General features: G+C 36.2%; 1 pseudogene; it reads right to left on the bottom strand.

The window, feature by feature from the left end:
* Positions 1-10,912: 10,912 nt before the first annotated feature.
* On the bottom strand, positions 10,913-13,340 carry LOC113319227 (annotated as a pseudogene).
* Positions 13,341-17,721: the final 4,381 nt, after the last annotated feature.

Here is a 17,721-nt window from a genome sequence, read left to right on the forward strand (position 1 = left end):
TGACTCTGTACCTTTCATCCGAACATGGCAAGAAGTTATTCATGTAGGGATAGAGAATCAACTCTGAAATTACTTGTTTGTTGACTTCAAACGATATTGTACCAATCATAGTACGAAAGGTACATCCTTCAAAGTTCATTTCATGTATATTTGTATAAAACGGCTTCACAAGGTCCGGAGTAGCCTTGAACGAACTTTCATGAATGATACCCCGTTCACGATGCTTCAAAAAGTTCATATATTTCGTATCCGAAACTTTGACAAATAACATTTCCATGATGGGTTCTTTAATTGAACCGAATTTCATAAGACATTCATCATTCACATAATAGTTTTGAGAACTAACATCATAGGTGAGACTAGGCATGTTTTCATAATTAATATTCCTAGTTGTGTAGAGCATATTATTCCTAGTCGAGCTTTCTCCAATATTGAAATTTATTTTACCCCTATTAGCCATTGAATCAACAAAGAGAGTGAAAAACCACTTACGATTGAAATGCCTTGTTGAGTGTTGATTCTCCTTGTTTGAGTTGAATTGGAGCGATTTTAGAAAAACCCTTTGTTCTTGTTGCAACTTAGGGTTGATTGAACCAAAGATTTCCGCTTGATTCGAACATGCAAAAATCACAAGTGAGAAGCTTTCGAACCCTTGTATGTTGTAGGGGTTCCTTTGAAACCGACGATGATAGAGAAAGAGATAGTCCCATGTTTCTTTGTTTTTATCACAAATTCTATTTTGTATTTGGATATGGATCCAGATCCAAATAGGATCAAACACCACATACCGAACCTTGATAAGGGATGTCCAAAGATCGGTCCTTTGATCAATAACAAGTTGTCACGGTTTTGACAATTTGGACAAGCTAGGCGTTGACATGAGGTTATCAGTCAACAAAATTTCACTGGACAAGTTAAGACCAGTTTTAGTAGACTCACAAACTATATCTGAGTCATTGTAATCTTCGAGAGAGAATTCTTCTGAAGAATTATCAAGAAAGTCATATCGAAGAATATCAAATTCCTCTAAGGTATAATTCATTAAATACTCATGGATGAGATGATTTCCTTTAGAGTTATTAGTTTTGTTTGAGTTGTCCAGTTCTTTGAGGAACTCATAAACCTCATTTTGAACTCTACTAGAGTCTTCAAGGATCTTGAGTGTTTTAGATAGTGACTCATCTTCCTTTTTTTCATATATCTTAATCTCATTTTTTAAGTCAGAGAGTTGCATTTCCATTTCCGCAAATTCAGATATTTTTTTGTCGATTTTGCCAGAAGCATCTTCACTGAGATTAAGGTATAAGCGACATTCGTCGAATGTCCAAAATTCTTTGGATCGAAGCGACTCAACAATTTCAGTGTTTAACATTTCTTCAAACAATTTTGAGTCATCTAATCTTGCCATCACGTTAACTGAATCAGACAAAGATTCAATTTCTTATAGGTTGGATCGCACCAAACACAGATTGTTAGATCTTTTCGTGTTTTCCTGCTCTGATACCAATTGAAAAGGCGAGGGTACCCAAATATACCTCAAGATAAAACTTTTCCTACCTATAAATCCTTTCTCCGAAAGTGATTGTCTATGGACTGAGTCGAGACAATACAACTAATCGGTTCACACTTCGTGTGATCGTCTATGGATATGAGATCGAGACAATACAACAACGAAGTATGTTTACTTGATAAAAAGGTTCGGACTTAACCAAACACAATAGGATTGCTTATCAAGTAAATAGGAATTAACGTTTGTGTAATTTACTTTAATTATAATAAAACAATTATAATGCGGAAAATAAAAGTAAATGACACGGCAAGATTTTGTTAACGAGGAAACCGCAAATGCAGAAAAACCCCGGGACCTTGTCCAGAATTGAATACTCTCAGGATTAAGCCGCTACATAAAATTAAACCAACTTCGTATAGTTGAGACCAAGCAACTAAACCTATAGTTCACCTAGTTCCGTCTGTATTCCCACTCCTCCAACTTATGAATAAGTCATTACTTGGAACAATTCCTTTGGTTCGTATTCCAAACGGTAAAGGAACAACAAATCTGTTTGGTATCAACTCTCTTCAACCAAGTGATGTGAGTTCGACAAAGGCTCTTCTGTTTATCTCAAATAAACTCCTTCATTAGGTTCTTAGATCTATCTTATTCTCAACTACCAAAGGTAATTATTAACATTTTGCAAACAATACTTTTAATCACAACGAATTGTATTGATGCCGATCTACTCAACTAATCAATCCAATCTACCACAAGGATAAACCGATTATAGTTGGATCCTCTTATACCGAAACAAGTATTGTGCACACCAAAGATTATGAACCCCAGATCATAAATCCTCAATATCTTCTTAGATCTTCAATAAACACCTGCACACAACAACTTGAATCTCTTGTGATCAATCACGCACAGAATGGAGTCTGTTAACAATGGATTATCACAAGATCGTATTTAGAACTAAAAACAGTCTAAAAATCCCTGTCGAAAATTCGATCTAGTTTGAGTAAATCTTATATCATAAGAGAAGATTCTCAAGCATAAAAAAACTAGGCGCAACCAAAGTTCAACCACCGTTAGTCAATCAAATCAATCGAAAACACAAGATAAACCGCAATTATCTAGTTTCCCACCAACAGTACGAATAGAGCTTCTCAATCCCAAAGAAGACTTTAAACTGAGCGGTCGTAAGAGATTTCGCCTAATTAGGTTACTCTCATCTCCGAATAGGCGGCTACACCAGTAACAACACAACTGAGGAAGTTTGTTGTCACGATGGATTAATTTGCTAGAAATGCAAACTTCAAGTATTTATAGACAAGGAAGTTTGGACACCAAGGAATTTCCAAAACCGAAAATATTCTCAAGATATGCAATATATTCCAAATTCGGTTTCCATAATTCCTGGAAATGCTCTGTCCAAAATATTGACCGAAAATCTCTTTGGAAAATCTCAACTAGTAAATGCACATTACTAATTCTCATTTTCCTAAAATAAAATTAACAACCTTAAATAAAAGATTCTTAACTTATTTATATTTCGATCGTGGGATTTTCTTCCTTTAGCTATTAAGGAATAACTTTGAACAATAAAAGATAAACATTATTGTACGTGTTCAAAGTATGTCGACATCCTTATTTTGTAAGTCCTCTTTCATACTTACAACCTTGAAACCGATTTGCCACACTTCCAAACAAGTTTAGAATTGGTTCATCTGACTTTCAAGAACTATGTGATTGATCAAGAACACTCAATCACAAATCATGGGTTTAACGGTTCTACCAAAACAAGTTTCGGTTCTACCTCCATGTGAGTACTGTGCATAGTCACACTAGCTTTCCAAAATTCGGTTGACTAGGTACTAGGATCGATTCCCCACATATATATGGTATCTAACTAAAACGTGTTGCACATGTTCATAGGATCGGTTCCCCTTTGTCTAAAACGTGTTGCACATGTCCATAGGATCGGTTCCCATTTCTTCTACAAACTTGCCGCACCTCATACAAGGATCGATTCCCCTTTGTGATGTGTTGCACCTCTTACTAGGATCGGTTCCCCTTTACCCAGATTCGGTCATACACAAATTACAAACTCGATCATACCATCTCAGGTGATTACTTAAGATCGGTTTCACTAATAAAAGTCATACCAATACATAAGTCAGGCCTTTGTGAATAGTTTTACCAAGAACACAAACAAGTCATGAGGGGTTATACTAAATCACACATATTGGTTGTTCACAAGATATGCAATGAATAACAATACCAATAACGCCTGACGATTTCCTTTTCGATTCATAAACAAGTTTATGAGCTTACTTCCTTAAAACACATGTAAAACATTGTTTCCTAGGATGAAATCTTCACCTCATACCCATACATAATCACAATTGCATTTAAACGATTATGTCGATGTTTTATCTACAAAGTTTAATGGTTAAGCAATAAACTTCATATTGTATTCCTTAATACTACGTCTATCTAGAGCGTTCATGCTTCGCAGTTTTGTTTTCAATATGCACGACTTGAAAGATAAATTAGGGAATGAAACAGTTCAAGTCAAATATCACTAACCTCAAGTGGAAGGATGTTGTTGTCGTTGTATCTTTTTACTTCTTCACTTCTTCAAGTCTTCGCAATACTTGTAATGTCTCATATCCTAATACTTTCAAGCTAACCTATACGAAGTTGACTCTAGTACATAATCAAGCGACTCTTAAAATGAGATTTGATTCACTAAAATATGACAACCAAACTTGACATACCAATGCTTGGTGGGTTCAATTGAGTTGTTCTCTAACAGCTAGGTTAAATGGTGTTGTGCTGGTAGATTTGATCATATTGTTGTTGAATCTAAATGATAAAGAGGAATGGGTTTGTTGTGGTTGAGTCAAGAAACTGGATAATTAGGCCGACCGAGCGAATTGAGGGAGGAATCTATATATTGTGACTTTGTGTCAAATGAGACATGACTTTTTTTTTCCAATTTCACAAAAAATATTGGATTTGGTTCAACGATGAGAGGACCTCACGCCCCTCCTTGATTGTTTTCCTTCCTTAAACAGATGTAAATAATTACAATGTTTGAGGACATTTTTGTAAAATAAAAAGAACAAAAACACGGAATACAGTTAGAGGTCCCGGGGTCGAATCCGGCCACTTCCAAAATATTTATTTTCTCCCATTTTTCTTCTTCCAATCTTCTAATCTGTTTTTTCTACCGTACTATCCAGCAACACCAGTCTCTTCGATAACTTTTGGTGGAAGGGGAAACACCACCACTCTCCTCCACCTCCTTCAATCTCCATCTCCACTTTACACAGTAATTAAAATCTCCACCCTATTCAATGATCTTTCACAACTGCCACCACGAAACCATCGGCAACAACATAACCAGCACCGCCACCATAGCCGCCATCATTACAGTACCAAATCTACCTTATTCAGTGATCTTTCACCACCAGTACCATAGCCCACACCACCACTAACACCAGCACTACCTTCGTTTTCTTTTCACCAGCAACACCACCACCAAATTTTATGAAAAATCAAAATTTGAAAATAATGGAGATTAAACGCATCAAAGACAAAGAAATATCTCAAATTAAAATCTAATTTAAAAATCCCCTTGAAGGAAATTCGACAAACATATCATATTTTACTTTAAGAATGGGTCATTACTGGTGTTAGAAATTCACAAACCACAATAATTACGTTTTGATTTTCAATTTTATAGCGAAACTACTTTCACAAACAGATAATCAAGATGAATTCCAAGATCGACACATTGTTGTTTCCCTTACTGACGGCAACTCCTCCAGAATATGATCTTCTCCTCCATCAACTTCATTTCTATTCCGTATAATATCTCCTCCACCTCTTTAAATCTTCTTCTGCTGCTCCTTTTCTCCTTTTCTTTTTTCTCCAGTAAAGTTTTCAACCAAGAAATTCAATAAGCGGTGAGGCATGATGCTGCTTTGCACAAATTTTTTTCGCAATTGGTTGAGGGAGTTGGGAAGATGGATCTAATGGTTTTTACTACGTCGACGGTGTGTGGTTTTGCCTTATTCAATAGAAGGGATGAGTATGACATGTCTCTGGTCTCTTCCACCTTTAGTAAAAAATCATCCACACTGACGAGGATCTTAAGTAATGACGTGTCCAAGTAAATAATCACCACACTAATCACCACTCAAATGCTAGGTGTTGCACATGTAGTGGTCCAATTTATTCAGCCAGGACCCATCGTTAGAAAAAGGGGTACACCATTTGAGAAATGTAGGGTTCAAATGTTGTGAGCTGTGAGTAGAGTGGTGTTTTGTGCTATCAATAGCACCACCGTAAAAAAATAGATGTGAAATGTCAAGCATGTGGAAAAAACGTGTCAAACTTAAACCACCCCTTTGATGTAAAAACATCGACTGCAATCGTTACTCTCGCATCAAACCAACCATACGAATTTTGGATCTTTTATTTGTTAAAATCTACAAGACCTAAAACTATAAGAAAAATAGAGATATGACCGCCACCGCCATTGTCGTTTCAGTCAATGTCGTGCCATTATGGTAGTTCGCCTTGGCAAAAATCACCGGGATTGCTTCCGCCCGTGCCATAATCTACTAAATTCTGTGTATAAAATTTAGTTTTGCGTAAAAAAATTTGGTCGGCCGTCCCACCGTGGCAGAGGTCATCTAGTAAATAGTGTTGTTGCTTTGTGTAGTTGAACTGACAAGGATTTCCATTGGTTTCAAGGTTTAAGCAGGTATTTGGAGTTGTTCTTTTAATGAGTTTGTGGTTGTGCTTGAGTCCGTGGTGTTTGAAGAGTTTTTGCTGATATGAATTGACCAATTAAATTGTGTTGTTGTTGTTGCAGTATGTACTTGAATTGTGCAAGGGAGGTCTGAATGAATGAATAATGTGTAGAATAAGATGGAACTGGCAATAGAATGGCTTAGAGTTTGAAGTTGGAGTAGAATTGGATGTTTGTTAGGAATGATTGTGGTAATTTATGCAGGGAAATATTTGAGTATGGCCAGAAATGGGTTGGGAATTACACAGAAACAGACAAAACTCTGGCTGAATATCAGTCGGCCGAGTTGACTCACTGATCCAACCTAGCTCAGTGAGTAAGACCCAATCAGCCGAATCAGACCATCTGACTCGGTAGTTGACTCTTCATTCCTGAATGTTAGAGACTGTTACACTCAGCAGAGTCGTTAGTTTGACTTCGTTGACTGGACAGAGCATATTCAGGCTACTGATAGGATTACTCCGGTAATTTCCGGTAAATTTCCGGCGACAGTTTTGGCACACAATTCGAGAGAGATGCTTTTCATATATGGGCTTGGTGGACAAGTAGATGGACATGGACTTTGGATGATTGTGAGGGATTGGCCTAAATTTGGAAAGAATGGTATCCTTTTGGAATTTGAGGACTATAAAAGAGAGGGTTTTATTCCTATTATATCCTCTACTATTTGTTTTCTAAGGTTTAGACATGTTTTTTCTTATTTCTTCTTGTGATGAACTCCGTTGACATGTTTAGCTAGTTTTCTTTTTGTTAAAGAATAAGTTGGGTTTTCAAACATGAGTTTTGATTCAATAAATTAGTTTGTCTCTATACTTTATCCCTTACGATTCATTGTTAATATTGTTACGCGATTTGAATGCTTGTTTAGTTGAGTCTGGAATCAATAGAGTTTGGTTTCATCTCTATTGCTAGATTAGGGTTTTCAATATGTAAACGTTAAATAATTCTAATTACAAGTAGCATAATTGTGAATATTCCTTGTATACATCCTAGTAGTCACTAGTGGATCATAACCTTTGTTAAATTGGATTAGTGCTTTTACACGTTAAATTACTTTGATAAGCCTGATTTCACGGAACTTAATGCTTTTAGGGAATTAAACTTATTTAGTGCACTTTCCACGTTAGGTTATTTTCTAGATAGAATTCATACTTGCGTCGTTCTATGTAAGTGTGATGAAATCAGGAAATTAGCGGGATATCCTTGCTATCAAGGTATCATAGGGATTTTGATTAAGTTGAGATTAAATATCAATTCTAATTATTGTTACAAATACATGTTTGTGAATGAATACCAAATCCTTGACCAATATCTTCATATCTGTGATTTACTAGTTTGATTTGGTTATTTAATTTTCCTTGTTAGCTTTTAGTGTAGTTTAAATTAGATAAAATCAGAAAATCCCCCCTTGTTCCATATAAGTAATCGTAACAAAAAACGACCTAGACCTCTCAGTAGGAACGATCCGTTCTTATCTAGTACTTCATAATAAATCTTAGGTAGTGAGAAAGTAAATTAATTTTGACGTGCAGACGAACACATCACATTCATTAGTGATAGACATAAGGGGTTAGTTCCAGCACTTCAAGTTGTCTTTTCTACAAATAGGCAAAGATTTGTTTTAGACACGTGTTTGAAAATTTCATGATGAAACACAAGGGAACTGATATGAAAACAATGACATTAGGTGCAAGAAAGTCATATAAGTACAAAGATCATCATAGGTACATGGATATTATGGCACATCAGTGGTCTCAAGATGTTCCATCACACCAATGGGCTAGATCTACATTTGATACTACTTCCAAATGTGAACACTTAACCAACAAATTTTTTGAAAGTTTCAATAGTTGGTTATTGGATGAAAGATCTAAACCTTTACTGGAAGCTTGGTGCATGATTATCACAAAGTTTCATACTAGAAAAAACATATGCAGAACACGTGAATCCATGTGCTAGTGAAGATAACTGGGTTGAGGTAAGTTGTACTAACTCATCCAATTTAATAAATGTTGTTTTGTGGGTCAGTCGAGTTGGTGAAATATTGAATGTTGTATTCAATTCATTTGAATGGAAGTGATTAGACCTAAGTCCAAGGAAAAGACAGAACAAAGAATCAAGAGAATTAGGTCTGATATTGAAGGTGAAGAATCTAACAAGAAGGGAAAAAGAGCTTACAACCATTGTTGGTTTTTAAGACACAATGTGAGGACTTGCTCATCCAAGAAAACTGGTGCACCACCATATGTTGGTAGTGGAACAGGCAGAGGCAGAGGTGTTCACCAACACAAGGAAGGAGCGGAGCTTCTGCACCACCACTGCCACCATAATAAAAGGGGAAGATTTGCTACACCACCACCATAACAACAACAACCAGAAGGAGGAGGGAGAGTCGTTGTTGCACCACCACCACCTGGTAGAGGTATAGTTTTTGAATATTTGTTGTTTGGTACAACAACAACTACACCACAAGGAAGGGGCGGAGGAAGGTCTTCACCACAAAGTCAGCTACAAGGTCTGCTACTATTGGTAACTACCAGAGTATGTATGGATCCATGCCTGATGGAATGAGATAGCACAACCGACCACATTCTCAAATCTTTAAACCACCAAGATGGAGGCTTTGATTAACTTGCGATATCACGTTTTTTTTGGTTTAAGAGAAAAGTATGTTATGCTACTATGTTTTTCGATCTTTTTTTTTTTTGGTTTCATATCAGCTATTAATGATCTTTGCAGCGGAGGGAGCACAAGTTAATATCCTCCTCTCTATGAATATAGTATTTTGAGTTACCTCCTCTAATGGTGAATCTACTTACACTGCAGGTATAATCTGATGATGAATCCCCCATCGCATGTAGAGCTTGATCTACTAGCAACGAATGTTCTACTCTTCGGCTTGTAAGAGTGGAGATTTTTCTTTTAGTGGGATGATTTCAGTTATTAGATAACTGGTTATACAGTCTGACCTCAGAGAGAAAATTCGACTGTTGAACGATCATTTTTGGGTCAAATCAGACCGTAAAGATCATTCATCCTTGGTCGTCCAGTGTGAAAGTCAAACTGAGAGTATTTTGGTTGAAAAGTCACGCGGAACGTTAATCTAGGAGGAGAAAGCTAGTGACTCAACTAACTAGAAAAGGGGTGAAAAACCTAAGGATAGAAGGTTTCTCAAATATTTAATCTCTATGAGAGGTTTTCTTAATTAGCAATCTTTGAAGGGGAGATAATGTAAAATACCCCTAAAAAATAAGTTCAAAGTCTCTTAATTTTTGTTTGTTTCTTTCAAGATTTTTGTTAAAGGGAGAGCAAATAGTGATCCGAGGAGAGCGAAAATCGCAATTGACTCGCTGATTTAGACCTATCCAATATAATTTTATAACTCAGACACAAATTACCCTCGATGCTTCCACCCACTGAACAAACGAAAGACGCCCATTCTCCAAACACCTTCACTACTCCAAACCCTAGAAAACACCACCGCTCTCGTCACTTTCTTTCTCCGACTCTTAGAAAAAGAATCTTTACCAGATAAGACGAAATTTGTGAAGCATCTATAAATTTCTACTTTGTGATCAATCTTTAATTTCCTATAAAATAAAGATCAGAGAATGTTTCGTTTTACCAATGAAATCAAAATTGGATGCAGTAACCATTGGATCCAATAGTTTACGAGAACTCACATGGATAGTGTTCATCTTGTCAAGCTATGGCAAAACTCGGTCTTTGATACTGATTCTAATTCTTAAAGTTCAAATACGCACCATAGCATCGGGATTTACTATTGCTTCTTGTGTTTGCATTTAATTGTTCCTTAATGGTATACCTTTCTGCATTTTTTGGTTCAAAAATAAAAACTTCGATGTTCTGAAGGATGGTGGAACGACGGTGGTACTGGTGGTTGTTTTTTTTTCTTGATCAGCTGGTGGTGGAGTTGTGCGGGAAGTATATGTGTGAATATTTAATAGGGGTAGTCTGGGCGGAGTTATAAAATTATATCGGATATGTCCGAATCAGCGAGTCAATTACGATTTTCGCTCTCTTCGGATCACCTTTTGCTCTCCCTTTAACAAAAATCTTCTTTCAAATTATAATCTTGTTTAAACTGATTTTTGTTGGGTTTTCAATAAATTGTAACTGACTAACCGCCATGTTTCACTTTCTTAGAGGCTTAACAAGTTTGTTTAAAGTTGTTAGATCATTTTTTGATATTTAATTGAGAATTCAGTTGCGGGTTTTGAATGAATTTCCTAACTGACACGAACAATTGATTTTCAAAAGAAAACAAATTATCTTACTCCTGCTGGTTAGGAAGGTGGTCGTGTGTGATCATTGAGAGGACGGATAAGTTAGATGTAAATACAAACATCTCAACCTTAATATTTGGAAAGCTCTCTGAATTACCTACGTAACGAGGGAACCTCTTTGAATTATCTATGTAATGAGTACAAATAAGAATATTGAATTTTATTTTACGAAAAAAAATATCACGAATTTGATGTTGTTAAAAAAGTAAACTATGCACATGCAGTTGGACTAGTACCAATAAGGTTTACATTAGTCACTGCCTAATAGCCACGAAGGCGATGTAACGCACTTAAAGAATATTTACTCTTAGCTCGACATTGTCGAAATAATTGAGATCACAACAAATTAGCCCTTTCCAAACCTCTGAACTTGTTCCAGTCCAGATACTGAAATATGGGATAACAAATTAGCAAGAGCTGAGACCAAAAACAAATAACAGAATTTATCTTTCATCACAGGTAGACCACTGACTACTAATATGTCAGCAATTTATTTGACATGTACATGTGTAATATTATCTACACGCAAGATACTGAAATATGGTACAGAACTGTACTTAACTCCTTTTTGGTTCACTTAAAAATTCCAGCAATTGTAGGACTTTTTTTTGGCCCGGCAAGATTAAATAGCATAAACCTTTTTTGATTTATCTAAAAGTCCCCAGATGCTCAGAAGGACACACTCAGTTTGTCCAATGTACCATATACCTAGAGTAATCCAGACTGGTGCTCCCACCTAAGATCCTCCGAGAACTCTGAAAATGCAGCTCGAGGGTTGCCATTCGTAATAGACCAGTAGTACTCCACAGTCCCATCATCCACTCGCATACTTCTCTTCATAGACTCAAGAACCCTTCTCTTACCTCTGCTGCTACCACTGGCTGCCTTCCAATAAACAGTTGTGGTTTCCCTCAGGATCAGGTTCACCATCCAAATAAATAACAGCAACTTCCCTTTTTGCATGGGCATCTATCTCAATGTAACATGTCCCATTTAGAAGAATTTCCGGGTTGCAAACCGGGATTAGCAACCTCTCCCTTGAGTATATTCCGTGTTCACTCATCATATTGTTCAACCGTTTTATGTCTGTCACCTGCATAAACCATATAACGTAAATAATATTGCCATGTCAGATATTTTCTGCTACAAATTACGAATCAAACAGATTCTTAGTGAGGCAAACAAGTACATTGAATCTAAGGACAAACTGGAAAAGTTACACATTTTCAAACGATGCAAACAAATGCATTGAAGCAAACAGATTCTTAAGGACGAATTGCAAATTTTAAAGTACTCTTTAGCAAATGAATGTAATGCAAACAAAACCAAGGATCCAAGGTGAAAGAAATTACTGCAAAATCAATGACACTGAATCCCACATAAAACCTTGTTAACTTACTTATATCTACTGTCAATTCATAGAAGCCCACAAAGCTCTTATAAATACCATTTTGTGAAGCAACTCAAAAGCACCTACCCTCTGATGTCTGGCACCTCTCCCCGAAGCAAAGCCCTAAACTATCAAAGTAATTTCCCCCTTAGCACCATTAATTTATTGACTTTCTAATCTAAGGATGCATTCTAGATTTCTAGTAGATTTGACAAGACTGTTTGTAGTTACGAAATAAAGGCGTCTTCCCTATGGTCTTTCTGCCTTTCTTTGTCTTTTCTTCTGATCCAGATACACTCTTGAGAGGTACCCTAGAAAGAGTGGGACAAAAAAAAAATTTGCCCCATTGCATGAGCATTATGCATCCATTCTCAAAAGGCAATGTTTTTTGTCTAATACTCCCTCCGTCCCACTATTAAGTGACCTAGTGTATAACTAAATTTTTAGTTATACACTAGGTCACTTAATAGTGGGACGGAGGGAGTATCTATTCGTCAAACTCATAGAGATACCAGACCTTATAAAGTAAAAACAAAACACCCGAATGCTCCCACCTCAAAGAAGATGTTCTCTCCCTAGCACGAGAATTATAACATAACCACACTGACGTTTTGCAATTTTCAGGTTTTCGAATTGCATAGTTTTTCTTCATTAGCTGCATAAACTATAAGGTTCATACACGATTTCCCAATTTCCAACCCACAATTTACCATTAATCATATTACTCAAAACCAATATCTACTAAACAGTGAAACTACACATATATATGGATGGTAAGAAATACCTGAACGGAGTATTTAACAGCAAGGCTAGTAACAGAATCACCACGAACCAATCGATGAGAAATAGCAAATTTACCAATACTATTATCTCTCCAGAAACTACCAGAACTAGGGTTACCAACAACACGCTTCAATTTCCATAACGATTTAAAACTACTAGTCATAATTTCTCGATCAGAAGCTACTAAATTCCATACTTTACATACACAAGCAGCTCTAGCTAGATCTGATGAAGGTAATAACTCAAATATGCTTCTAAGTATGTCTTTGCAAATCAGTGCATGGAAATTTGAATTGATAGGTGAAATCACAACTTCATAAGATCCATTATCTGCCATGGATTCAGCTTGGCTTTCGGATTGGTTGTGTGGGATGAGTTGCTTAAAAATATCATCTACTTCTTCCTCTCCACAACATCCCATTTTGAGAGAGATATGGAGAGTCGGTTAAACAGCGTGGCTAAATTCTATCCGATCAATTCGAGATATTAACGGAGACCAAGAGAGAGAAAGTAAGGGAAGATAAGATGCTCTTGGTTTATTATACTACTATAGACAGAGGGAGTGAGCGAGCGAGCGAGCGAGCATCTCCACTGGCGACTGGGATCTTCGGTGCAATTCTCATTTGGATGTCTCGGAAAAACATAACCATAGAGTAAATTTGTGCACCCCTACAAACGGGGCCGCGCATTACGATCTCTTTGTAAAACTACAAAAAGAACCGTTTTTTTTTTTAAAAATTTTACTTTTTTTAAAACCAATAATAACACGATACAACTTTCATTTTCATATTTTAACATTCATCCAAAACGATAAATATTTTGAGAATTTAAGGTATCTCGATGTAAACTAGTACTACATTATATGAACTCTTACTAAACCCAACATAAAACTTTTACTTCATTCCTTTTATAAAGGGTGAAATACAGATGTATCCCTGTTTTTTTGTGCGCATGCAGATGTATCCCCGTTTTTTTCACTTTTACAGATGTATCCTGTTTTGACTTTTTTTTGATAAAACGGCTAACGGAAAGTTATCCTCCATATATACAGTTAAGTCCACTGAAAAGACTGTTGAGTCCTTCACATCACTGAGTTCATTCGTTCGTTATCTGTACAACTCGCGGATTTCATTCGTTAACTTAGATCTGTCCGTCTCCTAACTTTGATATATACCAACATCAGACTCAATAAGCTCAACTAAAGTTCCATCGTACTGCCTACTTTTTACATGAAAAAAGAAGAAGTTACTTTGGTAGGGTTTTACTCAATCCTCTTGTCTTTCTACTATGTTATTATGTACTGATCAATACCCCTCGCCATTTATCAATATTTGTCCTTGTTACTAGTATAGAGTTTACAAATTTTGTACGTTATACCTGCATATGGTTGAATTTATTAAAAATAACCGCATAAGGACTCAGTAGTTTTGGAAACAGAACAAAACTTGATAAAAGAACAAGTAAGACGGGGTTCTTATATACGACCCTCATTCACATCACTCGTAATCTAGGTAGTCTAGCTAAATATATTAAGAGCTTTTTTGTTGAATGAAAGACGTACATGCCACTTTCTATTTTGGGCACTGTTTTGACTAATAATGAAAGACGTACGTGTCACTTTCTAGACATATGTATAGCACCACCAGTTCGATTCGAAGCTTGATTCCATTTCCATTGTACTTGAACATTTCAGCCATCTAACCATTATTCCAACAGCGCGTCAAAAGCACCTTTTAACCATCTAAAACTCGACCCACTACACTAGCTTGCTTTCTCTTGGTCTTTTGATTTCTTCCCCATCTGGTTGCAACCAACTCAACACTTCCCATTGTACCAGGACAAAACAAATCCAGGCCATTACAAAAGTTCGTCCACAACATCTTAACCTTCCATTTTCTGCCTCTCTTGAATTCTTCTTTCAGGCAATTCCTTGGACAATTTCTGGGCAGTTTTATGTTCGTCTCAAGGTATGTTTGAGACTGATTTGGGCTCCTCTTTATAGTTGTATTGACCTGAAAATATGAGATTCATCCACCCCACACATTCATAACCATTTATGAACTCCAACAACAACTTAATCTCGACCAAACATCGCCCTAAAACCATCGGAAAAGTGGCCACTCAGCGCTGTTTTTCAGGCATAAAATCAGTCCAAAAGTAAAACAAATCTGAACCCAAATCAGCAATTGCTTCTTACGCCAATTCCCGTGATGGTGCTAATTTCTGATACCCCTTTTTAACCTCTCGAAAATAATTACGAAATCACAAAAGCAAATCCTTGCCACATAATCACCAGTTTCACTTCTTAGTTCAGTTGGTCGAAAGATAAAGAACAAGACGTCAGTCACCAACCTCATCTCGATTTCAACCATCTCTACTTCTCTGTACAATTCCAATTTCACGCCGCGACTATCCCTCAGCTCCCACCGGCTCCTTGATTTAAAAAATGCAACTATCTTTTGTTTTGAGAAAGAAGAAAAAGTGCTGAACCTAAAGGACAAAACTATAATATTACATTAAACATCTCATCTCGGTCAACGAGATGTTGACTGACTTTCACGAGAAATTCAAAAAGGTAACAGAGATGGATGGAAAACTGAGAACAGGTGTATATTTGTAAATGGGAAAAAAAACGGGGATACATTTTTAAGTCGGATGTAAATATAGGGGTACATCTGTTTATAATTCTTTTATAAATCATGTCTGCAGAAATCTCTCTGTATTTAATCTTTTCTTGCAAATTATTCTTTTTTTTTTTTCATCTACGTTATCTTCATATTAGTATCTCAAATTTTTACTTTTTTCAAAGTTAGGATTTGAATTTAGGGTGCGATGAAAAAACTTGTTAACCTCATAAGAATTAGTAAGGTTTGAAAACAAAACCTCAGTCAAGTCTTGACTCAAACAATGAGATAGAAAAATGATTCGGAAAAAAATAAAATAAAACTAAATCAAACTAATACCAAATTTCTGACAAGAATCGAATGCTAAGAAGCATGATTTTTTTCGATTTCAGATGCGATTTGATCAAAATCATCACCATGGTTTAATAATCTTGATTGATTTCTCTGGTTTGATAGATAGAGATAGTAGAGTCATCTAATATAGAAGGTAGGTTCCTCCTTATATTATATTTATCTATTAAGAGTTTTGTCGGGGGATTGTGAGACCAATCCATTTCAGAATTTAAAATTCTTGCAAATTTAGGTAAGGAATACGCTACTGCATTTCATGTCTTAGAAACAAAAGAAAAATCCAAAAAAATTGTGCAATAGCTTGCTACTTTATCTGCTTCCTCCAAAATAATTTTGCTGCACCATGAGACCTCTGATGGTTTTCTAATGAGACGGTTGAGCAGACTTTCACAGTCACCCTCGATACTGAGATGCTTACTGTTCTTCTCCTTTTCCCATTAGGCTGCTTGCAGTATACCTACAACTTTTGCTTCTTGCGGGCCTGTGCTTGATGATGGTCCTGCTCTTCCTTTTCTAACTTCACCTGCATCATCTCTTAGGATTAAAGCAAAACTAGAATAAGAGAATTCTAAAAACCATGGTGCATCTACATTGATCTAAAGACAATGAGACTCTGGAGCTGTCCATGGGGTTTTAGGTTTCTTATTAGAGTTGTTTTTGTCCTTTTTGTGAAAGGTTTTTCTAGACCAATATAAAATGTCTCTCTGGATATCTAAAGACAACTGAAAAGCTATTTTTGAATCTTCTTCAAATACTTTGTTACATCTCTCTTTCCAAATGAATCATCATATTTTAGTTAGAAGCAATCCTATTGTTATTACCTGGTTTGAATTGTGAAACCAAATTTTACATAGGTCGAAGGATCTTAGTAGCTGGGTAAAATTGAATTCTTATTGGATTCGGTTCTTGTTCCCAAATAGATTTAGCAAATCTGCAATGAAATAACAAATGTTATATTGTTTCTAATTCTTTACCACACGTTGGACAAGAAGGATCAATGTCTTTAACTTTTCCAAATAATTTTGTGTTAGTTGGAAGAGAATTCTAGATACATTTCCAGAAGAAAACTTTTATGGTCTGTGAAATGTTAAATTTCCACAGAGTTATCCCGAAAGTTTCCGGCAGAGATAAACTGACAATTTATGTTCCTACCTCATTAAGCTTATCATACATTGATTTAAGAATGCATACTCTTGATTTTGTCAAGGTCCATCTAAGCTTATCTTGTTTTTGAGTATTTGATTTATCTAGAAACAAATGGATTCCGCTGATTTTTGAAGCTGCATGTTGGAAATGAAGCGTGGATGGGAGGGAAACTCCACTTTTTAGTGATAAGATCTATAAGATCTGCCACAAGTTATAAAATTATTACAGGGGATATGATACTGAATTATATTTTCATCTATACCCGGGACCCCATTGTCTTCCCAAATATTGATATTAAGACCGTTCTCTACTTCCCATATACTGTATTGGTTAATAAGCTCTTGACATTTACACAAATATTTTCAAGTCTATGAACCTTTATCCGGTGGTGAAAAGATGAGGGTACCCAAATACACCACAATCTTTCGAATATCAACCTTTAAGTCCGATACCAAGTGTGATCGTCTATGGAAAAAAGTCGAGACAATACGACAACTATGGTATACACTTTGTGTGATCGTTTATGGATATGAAATCGTTACAATACAACAACAAAATGTTCACTCGATAATAGGTACGGTATTAAACCAAAACACTATATGATCAATATCAAGTGACTAGGAATTAACGTACAAGTGTATTTACTTTAAATTATAATAAACGAATTATAATAGCGGAATAATAAAGTAAATGACACTAGGGGTGTAAATTCGGGCAGGCCAGGCCGCCCGGCCCAAAAACTAAGACAGGCCGGGCAGGCCAGGCTTAACATTTGTGAGCCCGTAAACAAATTCAGG

The sequence above is a fragment of the Papaver somniferum genome, chromosome 10, assembly GCF_003573695.1.
Source record: "Papaver somniferum cultivar HN1 chromosome 10, ASM357369v1, whole genome shotgun sequence".
NCBI classification, from domain to species: Eukaryota; Viridiplantae; Streptophyta; class Magnoliopsida; order Ranunculales; family Papaveraceae; genus Papaver; species Papaver somniferum.